Source organism: Macaca mulatta, chromosome 9, assembly GCF_049350105.2.
Source record: "Macaca mulatta isolate MMU2019108-1 chromosome 9, T2T-MMU8v2.0, whole genome shotgun sequence".
Taxonomy (NCBI): domain Eukaryota; kingdom Metazoa; phylum Chordata; class Mammalia; order Primates; family Cercopithecidae; genus Macaca; species Macaca mulatta.
In genome coordinates, this window is record NC_133414.1 from 5,547,933 (window position 1) to 5,559,439 (window position 11,507).

General features: G+C 40.0%; 1 long non-coding RNA gene across 1 annotated transcript; it reads left to right on the plus strand.

Moving 5' to 3' along the window:
• Window positions 1-682: 682 nt before the first annotated feature.
• On the plus strand, window positions 683-5,085 carry LOC144331381 (uncharacterized). Its single transcript, XR_013398478.1, has 3 exons — window positions 683-910; window positions 2,981-3,060; window positions 3,382-5,085. It is a non-coding gene; the product is annotated as an uncharacterized LOC144331381 (long non-coding RNA).
• Window positions 5,086-11,507: the final 6,422 nt, after the last annotated feature.

Here is an 11,507-nt window from a genome sequence, read left to right on the forward strand (position 1 = left end):
ATGGTTGGATCATAAATCAATCTATATAAAGATAGTGAGGTAAATGGATGAAGGTGGTATATATATATAGCTATATATATATAGCAATATAAAGCCTATTTAAATCTGTAGTTTCTTTTAATGACTGCCTTCCTACGAAATCTTTGCCAGCACTTAGCTTGGTATGTAAAACTGAGTAAGTTCTGAATAATGATTTGTTTACCACATAAATATATTAGTAAATGAATGAATGTGGCTTAAATTTGAGGAAGTCCTTACCATTTATCAAGATATTATCTTATTCAATGTATAATTCACAGAGTTGAGGTGTTTATAAACCCTGAAAATAATGTGTTTAATTTGAGGAGGCACTTTCTAGGTCACAAAGGTGGTTACAGAATCAGGAACAGGACAGTAGAAAACACCCAGCTTTATTGAGAACCTCCTGCCATATGGTTTGGCTCTGCGTCTCCTGCCACATCTCACCTTGAATTGTAATAATCTCCACGTGTCATGGGAGGGACCCAGTAAGAGGCAATTGAATCATAGGGGTGAGTTTTTTCTGTGCTGTTCTTTTGATAGTGAATAAGTCTCACAAGACCTCATGGTTTCATAAATGGGAGTTTTCCTGCACACGCCCTCTTGCCTGCCGCCATGTAAGACATCCCTTTGCTCTTCCTTTGTCTTTTGCCATCATTGTGAGTTCTCCTCAGACATATGGCACTGTGAGTCCATTAAACCTCTTTCCTTTATAAATTATCCACCCTCAGGTATGTCTTTATTAGCAGCATGAGAATGGACTAATACATCCTGGAACATCGTGGAATGTTCCGTCACCAATCTTAGAGCGAGAGTAGGAGAAACTACAGAAAGTCCACAGAGGAGTGTTGACTTTGATCACAGGCATGGAAAAGAGAGTCCCTAAAAGAAGGTAAGAAGTATAAGAGAACGTTAAGGCATGGCCTAACTGTAACCATTCAGGACTGGACTGGGATGGGGCTGGGGGATTTGCCGTGGCCACTGGGCAGTTGTTACTGATAATGGATTCAAATACACAAAAGCTGCTGAAACTAAAGTTAGAAAACAAAGTCATGCCAGTGTTGATGAAACCCCACAAAGATCCTCAAAACTCAACCCCACCACCACCTTACAATGTGCCAACTGACGCTCTGAGACTCAGGAGCTGTTCAAGGAGAGGCGCCTTCTACCAGAAAGAAGCCAGACTCAGCGGCCATCTCTACACTCCTATCTTTCCTGCTGAGGTTGTGTGGCCATCTGCTTAGAAGATGCCAAGATTATTTCCAAGGGAGAGATGGGAGACAAGAGCATGATCTGTCTTGAAGCTTTGGACATTGCTGTGCCTGCTGGTTTTGTGATCCCTTGCAGATTCTTGCTGCTACAACATTTCCTTTGGCAGCTTGGAAAAGAAGCAGAATGGAGAAGAAAGCCAAGGCTAGGTGGAGGTGAGGGCGGAACAGAGACACTGGAATGAGCTTCCCTGCCCCAGGGCATGCTTGCAGCTGGAGCTTTAGGAGAGATGTCTTTACCTCATAGCTCTGTGGGCAGCACCTCCCGCCCACCCAGCCTGCCTCTGGCTCGGTGAGGTGGCTTGTTGCTGTGCACGTTTCTTCTTCTGTCATTGCATTTTTTTTGTGTGTTCAGGACCATACATCCCCCTCCCTCTTATACTAGACTGTGAGCTCCCTGAGACAGAGAATGGATTCATCTGCATCGTCCCTGAGCTGGTCACACAGCATGGGATCAATAGTGTTTCCGTGGGCTCACTCAACCTGTTTGTTCTTTGCATTTTCTTTTTCTTTCGTCTTCTCTTGGTCCTTCTTGCTGATGGGTGAGGAAATTGATGGTTCATGGATGCAGTGACCTGAAGGCTTGCGATTTCTACCCTGGTATCTTTCTACTCCATAAACCTGCCTCTCCCAGGCAGGTGTGGCCCAGAGAGGTCATATGATTTAGAATTACAGTTTTACTAGAGGAGTCTGTGAAGATCACTGCTTGACCCTCATTTCTTTTTAGTCTTCTTTTAATGGTCTTTGTGGCTGTTCTGTCTGTGTGTTTTATGTGAAACCACCGCAAATCTTTATTGGAAGCATCTGTGGTACAAATTAATAATAAGAAAATATTGGAGGCTACATAGCATAAATACGTCTGGTTAAATCTTTTTAGATATTTAAGTGTATTTTTTTTTCCTAAACCAATGCTCTACCTAAAGTAATGTTCCACACAAAGTTTTCTTTTGCAACTTTAGAAGCACTTTTCAGTGAGCATTATAGCACAAGCTAGCACAATCTAAAATGAAAGGAAACATTAGAATCGATTCTTTAGCAATTTTGCACAGATGTGTTTTGCAATGAGCAGTGGCCTGTACTTTATCATGCATCTTTAAAGGAAGTGGTTTTGTTACAGAAATTTCAGCAAAAAAATAAAAAAATAAAAAATAAATAAAAGACTCTCACTCTAAATAATTATGAACTTTTTTTTTACAGTAGAAAATGGAAACTAGAAGTATCTATATGACTTTCTTTTGGCAATATTGTCAGTTTCTTTGTGTTATGAATTATATCAAACATCCAAGATCACATGTGCTATTATGGGAGAAGTATGAATTATCTGCATTTAGCTCCCACACCATAATTGCCATTTACAATACACATTTTTTTTATACATAGCTCATTTTAATAGTGAGAGTATCAGACTATAAACACCAGCAGTTTTCTTTAATTACTATCTTATATTTTGAATGAGCTCCTATTAAGAAAAAGCTTTTTGCATGCTAAAATATTTACAACCATTTGTTAAACTTAAACCATTAAGTGGGGAAATAATAAAGTTTTAATTTTAGCCTCAGGAAAAAAAAAAAAACAACAATGAATGATTACACTTACTGTGGCTAGTAATTGGCCAGTTGGGTTTTGGGGCTAGAATTTCATTTCCTTCCAGCTTGTCTAATTCCAGTTTTTATTTTTCTGCACTTGAATATTAGGCAGCAGAGCATGCCGAGATTGTCAGTGTGGATAATGGATTCGAGCCTCTCTTTATAGACATGCTTCATTCACATTATGGGTAAGGATCTGGGGAAATGTCCTTCGCTAATCTAGTCAGTAGCCTCCAGAGAGACCCAGGAAGGAAGTGCTCTGGCCAAAGCGGGCTGTGGGCTTTGTGCATCCCTGACCTGTTTCCGTGTCAGCCACAAGGCAGAACAATAGCAAGCGAGGTCAGGAAGACTTTCAGCCTGATTTATTCAAAAGTAGAGAGTTTTTTAGTGTTTCAAGGAGATTCTGCATAGACAACCAAGAACAGCTAAATGAATTCCTGCAAGCCACAGCAGAGGTCAGAAACAACTCTTGTTGGGTGACAGAGTTTTACTTCTCTTCAACTTCCAAGCTAGCAACCAGCTGGTAGAAACCCCTGTCAACTGATCTAAGGACAGATGACCGTGATATATTGGAAGGTGCCACCTGTGAAGCAGTGGGAGCTGAAGAAGACGCTGGAATAGTTATTGTAGCTATTTCCCAAGACTGAGAGCTGGAGGAAATGCCAACACTGAGAGATGGACAGTCCGTGGGGAAGTCTACAGAGACTGGAGAAACACTCGTGTCTTCTGCCCTGAAACCAGCCACTCTATTCAATGCCTCCAGCTAATCACCTTCACATAATATAAAAGCAAAAAGACTTGTTTTTTTTTTTATCTATTTTCCCTAATTAATGATCACTTTCTAACTCTCTTGTATTCTCAAATTAATGTATTTGCTTCTCCTGACAATGGTTTTCAGAGCTTAATTATTTTCATAGACAAAAATCTCTCCAATACAAATAGAAACTTAACTGTATAGTTCTGTCAAGGGTGGACTAACTATAGGAGCTGTTTTCATTTTTTCTTTTCTTTTTATTTATTTACTTTTTATTGAACCAGAAGATGAAGAGCATGTCCCACATACTCTACTTATCCATTCTTTGTTTTCTAAATGAGTATTTCTTTGTCTTAATTTCTAATAAAAATTTAGTGTTTCCGATAGAGTTTCTTGGAATTTTATGGTGGAAAGCTGGTGAGGACAGTTAAAGGATTACTAACAAACACTATGAAAATTGATAGATTTTTTTCACAGCAATCAATACGAAATGTCGTAATAGACACATGGGTATACAGCATAAACAGATAATTCAAAAGTAAGGAAATGCAGTTCGTGAGCGAATATGTAGGAAATTGTTAAAAGGTGCTGTATGAGGGTTCTCCAGAGAAACAGACCAACAGGATGTGCTTACCCAGAGGAAAAGATCTACTATAAGGATCTGGTTCCCATGATTATGGAGGCTGCATGCCAAGCTCTGCAGTCTGGGGTCTGGAGACCTGGGAGAGTTCATGGGTGAGTTGCAGTCACAAATGGAAGGCTCAAGACTTGGAAAGAGCTGATGTTTTAGTTCAAGCCTGAAGGCAAGAAAAAAACAGTGTCCCAATTCAAAAGCAGACAGGCAGGAACAATTTCCACTTGCTCAGAGGAGGTCAGTCTTTTGTTCCATTCAGACCTTCAACTGATTGGACGAGGCTCACCTACATTAGGGAACGCAATTGGCTTTATTCGATCTATCAACTTAAATGTTAATCTCATACAAGCACCTTCATAAAAATACCCAGAATATTTGGCCAAATATCTGGGCACCCTGTGGCCCAGTCAAGTTGACATCAAATTCTATATCACACACACCATTCCCATCAATAAACCTCTTGTTCTAACAAAACCCTTCTCTGCCACACAAAGACCTTGTTTCTCTGTACTTTTTTACATACGTTTTCTTCTGCCCTTCTAAGTCTTACTTATCTTTCAAAGCTAACTCTTTAAATTGCCATTTAACTTTCTTTACTAGCATAGCACTTCATGCTTACATTCATGTAGCACTAACTACCCATCCCAGTTCTGGCATTTAGCCGTTCTTGTTGCTCAAAAGACTCGCATGAAAAAGTAATGATGTCTTTTTTAATGTGTAATTTTTTTGGTTAAAAAAATGGGTGCTCAGGTCTATTGCTGGTATGAATATAAATAAGTGCAAGTCTTTTAAGAAAGCAAATTGGCAAAAATCTTAAATGTTCGTACCCGCTGATTCAGTTTCCTTATTTTGGAAAATCTTCCTAAGATAATAATCCCAAAATACGGGATAAATTGGATGCACAAAAAACCTTTCATCAAGCTGTATTTATAATAATCATAAAATTATAAGAAATGATCTAAATTTAAAAATATAGAAATGACTAGTTATAGCATGTTACCACTAGGCAACAAAATATCAAGCACTCATCAAAATGTTTGTAAAAGTTTCTAATAATGTAAAATGTGCTTATGTTAGATGACAAATAACATGGTAGTATAATTACCTTATAAGATATGCAAAAAAGACTAAAGAATTTCTAAAATATTAGCAAGTAGTGACTTGGTGATAGTAAAGCTGCATATGCCACCTATTTTGTCTTTCATGTGTTCTTATTAAAAACAAACCAATAAAAACCCAAAAGAATAATTTGACAATTCAGCTCAGTTCTACTCCTTTTTTCTTGTTTTACTACCTGATTAATATAAATAGCATGAATCATGTTTTAAATTTAGAGAATGTTATATAAATGGGATCTTAAAAATTCCTGTTATAGAATGTATTTTAACCAGACCATCACTGTTATTCTCTAATAATTATTTCACTTGGCAAACAGTTTTAGACTGTGTTCTGTGAATAAAGTACTATACAAGCGGCCTTGTACACCAAAGATGATCCAGCAATCCCATGCTGGGATACGCATCCAAAGACGACGAAATCAGCCTATGGGAGAGACATTTGCACTTCCATGTTTATGTAGCACTATTCACAATAGCCAAGATATGGAATCAACCTAAGTGCCCATCAGTAAATGGATGGGCGAAGAAAATAAGGCACACACAATGGAATACTATTCCACCGTGAAAGAGAGTAGGATCCTGTCATTCTCAGCAATATGGATAAGCTTGCAGAAAATTACGTCAAGTGAAATACACCAAACCCAGAAAAACAAACACTGCACAATCTCACTCAGATGTAGAATCTGAAGAAGTTGATCTCATTGGAGCACAGAGTAGAACCGTGGTCACCAGAGGCTGGGAAGAGGGGAAGGGGAGGGGGCGAGGAGAGGTTGGTCAACAGGTACAAATTTACAGTTAGATACAAGGAGTAAGTTCTGGTGTTCTGCTGCACACTGGGGTGACTAGAATCAATAATAATGTATACTTCAAAATAGCTAGAAAAGAGGATTTTGAATGTTCTCACCACAAGAAATGACAAGTGTTTGAGTGGATGGATAGGTCAGCCATCCTTGTGTTATTTGATGATTACACAATCTATCTATCTATCTATCTATCTATCTATCTATCTATCTATCTATATACATCCAACATCACACTGTATCCCATAACCATGTACAGTTATTATGTGTCAACTAAAAACAAAATAAAACTTATTTTAAAAAGTCCATCCACTTAAGAGAAAAAGTAATTAGAAAATCGAATCCTGGGTCAGGTGTCATGGCTCGCGCCTGTAATCCCAGCACTTTGGGAGGCCAAGGTGGGCAGATCATGAGGTCAGGAGTTCGAGACCAGCCTGGCCAATATGGTGAAACCCCGTCTCTACCAAAAAATACACACACAAAAAAAATTTAGCCAGACATGGTGGCATGTGCCTATAGTCCCAGTTACTCAGGGGGTTGAGGCAGGAGAATCATTTGAACCCCAGAAATGGAGGTTGCAGTGAGCTGAGATCACGCCACTGCACTCCAGCCTAGGTGACAGAGCCAGACTCCATCTCAAAAAAGAAAAAGAAAATTGAATCCTGATACCAAAGTTTTTCTGCTTTAAAAATGGATGTTGAGGTAGATTCTAAGGTATTTTAAAGACAATCTCTGCAAAACTGCCTTTGGTAAATACAAGGTCAATTCTGGGTCTGGTATCTAGGCTTTGCGCTTTGCCACCACCATGGTACAGACTTACTTTTGGTGCATTCCCATCCTTGCCCAATTTGCACCATTATGCATAGATTATAAAATCAGTCCATGGAGGCTGGTGAGTTGTGAGAAAATTAAAACAAAATGATAGCAGTCACTCCACATCGCTCATATGGTGCTCAAGAATAACACATTAAAGACGCACCTCCACCACATTCTTGGTTGCTGCTGTCATGATGAGCAGCTCTGCCCTCAATGAGGCACATTTCCTTTGCAGGTGGAGGCTGCAGCGTGCCAGAGATTTCTGTATGCACTCTGGGCTGCCCGAGTGTAAGCAGAAACAGTGGGAGCCTGGGGGTGTCTGTCTGCGGCAGTTGGAAGTGAACTCAACATATATATTCCACATTCATGCAAACAGTGAACTTTCTGTAATACATCATGTGTGTTTCACTAGAAACTAATGTTTTAAGTTGTTTAATAATCGAATCCAAACCCAACTTCCCAAATACCCACCAACTTTCTTCCTTTGGTTTTACAGGTCTTTGAAATGTTACCAAGAACCTCCTGGGTCTGGGTGCCTTAGTTCACGAAATGCGGCCCTACCAGATTTTGGGGATCTAGATTCTAGAACAACCACTTTCAATCTTGGGAAGCAATAATATCGATGATAAAAATCTCCTTGGGGGCAGGCCCTATGCCGTAGCTGTTTTCATGTAAATACCTTCAATGGCACATTAAAACTGAGGCAGAAAACAGTGATTATGTCTTCTAAACTCGGATTCATAGTTTCAGACCCATGTTGCTATGGCAACGAAAATGGCATCCTTTTAATTCATCAAAAATGTATTTCATTCATACAGTACTTACGTTTCAAGACTGTTAGTAAAGATTAAAGGAGTTCAAGCATGTAAAACACTTAGGATAGGGCCCAGCACAAAGAAAATATAGAATGAATGCTAATGCTATTAATATTTCAATCTCTTGAATTTGCCAGAGATTTATTGGACACTTCTATGTGCTGCACAGTGTTTTAGACTATGCCAAAATAGAAGACCAAAGGATAGAATATATACTCTAGTGGAACTGGCAATCTTTTGTTAGCTTTCAGGTTTGTGACATGAAAAGGATGATAGCAGAATAAGAGAGATTAATGTGAAAAGAGGAAGTCACCATAAAATGGCAGACGCTTTAATAACACGAGAATTAATGTTTGCAGAGGACTTCCTCTGTGGCAAACATTGGATGCATGTCTCATGCAACTTCCACGACTGTCCTTCATACAGACAAGGAAATTGAGGATTAGAAAGGAATTGGCTGCAATACCCACAGTTGGCAGAACGGCGTTTACTCTGGGCCAGTGTGTCTTCAAGCCGGGTGCCTGGAGTCTTACCCCTTCGCGCTGGTACCCTAGAGCTGATAGACAGGAACTTGCTCTCCACGGCGCCAGCCTTTTGTAACAACGTGGTGGTCTCCATTTCAGTTGGGAAGCACCGAATGCATACACGGTCTGCGTGCTGAACATGGAGCAAGGTTTTCTGAGCCAAAGGCTCCCCTGCTTGGGTTGAGTTGGGATCTCTGGAGGTTACCTCAGTCCACCGAGGTAAATAATGATTGGTATCTCTGTGTTCCACACTAATATTGTTAATTCTATTTTAGTATGTAATTGATAATATTCTTCTGCCACTGAAATTAATTTGAACCAGATGCCCAGACTTAATATTTCCAGCATTTGCTTCAGTGACCCTTGGTTTCAGCATAGTCATTCTCTGCCTGGAATGTGAGTGGGATTGGTAGATGGTTTTAATACTCCCTTCACATTTCAGGTCCCACGGGCAATATTTACCTTCTGATAACTGCTTAAAAAGATACAGAACTATTAAAAGCTAAGGTTTTAATGGGCATTATCTCATCACCAAACTATCAATGCTCTTCTAACCCACTTTCTATCTCCTACTTACACTTTTGACCTCTGGAACAAACACGCATTCTTCTTGTGACAAGTGTCATGAGAGTTTAATTGTGGTTTGATTGTTTGTAAGAAGCATGTCCAGACTCCTCAAATATGTCCTAGTTTCATGCTTTTTAACTGTTCTATTTTTCCCTCCTTGAAGTTAGCACACCTTTTTCCATGTCTATCTTAGGGTGTTAATTTGGGTTCAAATTCTAGTTGATTTGTATATTGTATGACTTAACTTTTCGGAGTCTCTGTTTACATAAATCGATGGATAATAGTACTTAGTTTTTAGGCTGCTCTGAGGATGCAAAGATACAGTATGTATCAAATTTCTATCACAGTGCCTGACATTTTAATAACCTATTGCATGTGATTTGGTTATGACATCCTCTTATTGATAAGAAGGTCTCCTTATACCTCAATCTCCATCTGATCACATGAACAATATCTTTCATTTACGCTGCTTCTTGTGGAGGAGAGATGGCTGGAATTGTTGAGTAGACTAAGTGCTTTATGTACACTGTGTCATTAAATCCCCAACAATGACCACCCTGCCAGATAGGTGCTATTGTCTCTACGCATTAGATGAGCCATGGGGCGGGTTAATAACTTGCTGATGATCTCACAGTGCATATCATGGAGGAGTGGTGAAAATGTGGGGCTGTCTGATTCCAGGGCACATGTTTTCCATTGCTACTTAGAGATGCCTCTGAGGGAATTGTATGGTTATTTTTTATATAACTGAGCCTGTTTTATTGACCTCCAAACATGTAGATCTGTTATGAGATGTTTAGATCCTAATTCAACAATGACATCCCTATATCTAATAGCTCTTCTTTCTTTAAACCACAGATAAGATTCAATCCATGTGCCATACAAGTTTTGCAGTAAATGCTAATTAGAAGTTAAAAAATCTTACTGTGCTATAAATATCCAGCCCTTTATTTCTCAGATTTGACACCCTAGGTGACTATATAATATTCACATATAAGGACTTACCTACATTCTCTACAACTTGTTCAATTATGTAAGAAAAACCATTTTTTAAAACGATTTTTGGTTTGGAGACAGGATCTTGCTCTGTCACCCAGGTCGGAGTGCCGTGGTGTGATCATTGCTCACTGCAGCCTCCACATCCTGGGCTCAATTGATCCTCCTGCCTCAGCCCTGAGTGGGTGGGACTGTAGGCGTGCACCTCCACAGCAGGCTAATGTGTGTATTTTTTGTAGAGATGGGAGTCTCCCTTTGTTGCCAAGGCTGATCTCAAACTCTGGGCACAAGCAATCTGCCTGCCTCAGCCTCCTCCCAAAGTGGTAAAATTACAAGTGTGAGCCGCCATGCCTGGCCAAAAAGAAATGTTAAAAAAAGTAATGGAATGATAAAGAATGAATCTCAATGACAGCCTCTGCTGCCTTTGCTTCTTAGCGTTAGCTACTGAGCTGCCTCTGTGCGGGCTTCCCCTCGGGCTCCCAGAGCTGCTTTGCCTGGAGGGTCAGAGAGAAGCGCCTTGGACTCACTTGTGTGACAGTGTCTGAAAGCCTGACTCCCTGGCCCCTGGAGAGAGTGAACACTCAGGATTCCCCTGTGGGGCCAGGCTGCAGTGCCAGGGACCTCACCTGAGATGAGGCTGTGGGTGGGCTCCTTCCTCTTCTTCCTCTTCCCTGCCAGTTTCCCCTTCTTGAAGGTAAATTCTGGTCTTAATTCTGGTGGGTTCTGGTTTGTTTCTGGGGAACCAGACCTGAGACTGGAGAAAAACAAGTCCTGCTAAGTGGTAGAGGCCCAGTGCCATTCCACTGGGGTGGTCAGTTATCTGGGTTCTATTCACAACATCTGCTGCAAGGTTGAGAGCCTTTTAACGCATTTGCTCAGGCTCTGGGCGGCTCTACATTCAGCTCCTATTTTCTAAGATCTGAATTTTGCATGAGAGTGTAAGCCACACACTTCCGATCTTTGGCAATACTCAGGATGTAAACTTCTCCTTAAAGGGGTTGTCTAACAGCCTATATTGTAGATTATTGGGAGACAGGGTGTGAGGTAGAATGGCCTTCTGGCCCTCTCCTTTCCTTCATTCATGAGGTCGGAGCAGCTGCTTCCTAACTCTTCTAAAATGCTTTCGTGCTTGTCAACTAAATGTAAGAGCAATTAGAAAGCCGTCCTAAATAAATATCGAATGAGAATCTTCCATGTATAAGATTTAATGCCCTGTGCTCAATGATTCAAAGTATAATTCTATATATTGACTATCAAAAATATCTAATGTAGAGAAGTGGCTGAAATAAGAAAATAATTAGACATATTGGACAGTCCATCAACAGCTGCCTGAAAGAGGTCACTTATTTATTTCAAGAAAGAAAGTTGTTATGTTTCTACATTGACAAGTATGTTAGTCAGGGTTCTCCAGAGAAACAGAACAAATATATATATCCTATTGATTGTGTATGTGTGTATATATACACACACACAAATATATACACACACATATATGATATGGTTTGGCCGTGTCCTCACCCAAGGCTCTACCACAGCCGTGTAGAGTCTATTAAACTCCTTTCCTTTATAAATTACCCAGTCTCAGGTATTTCTTCATAGGAGTATGAAATG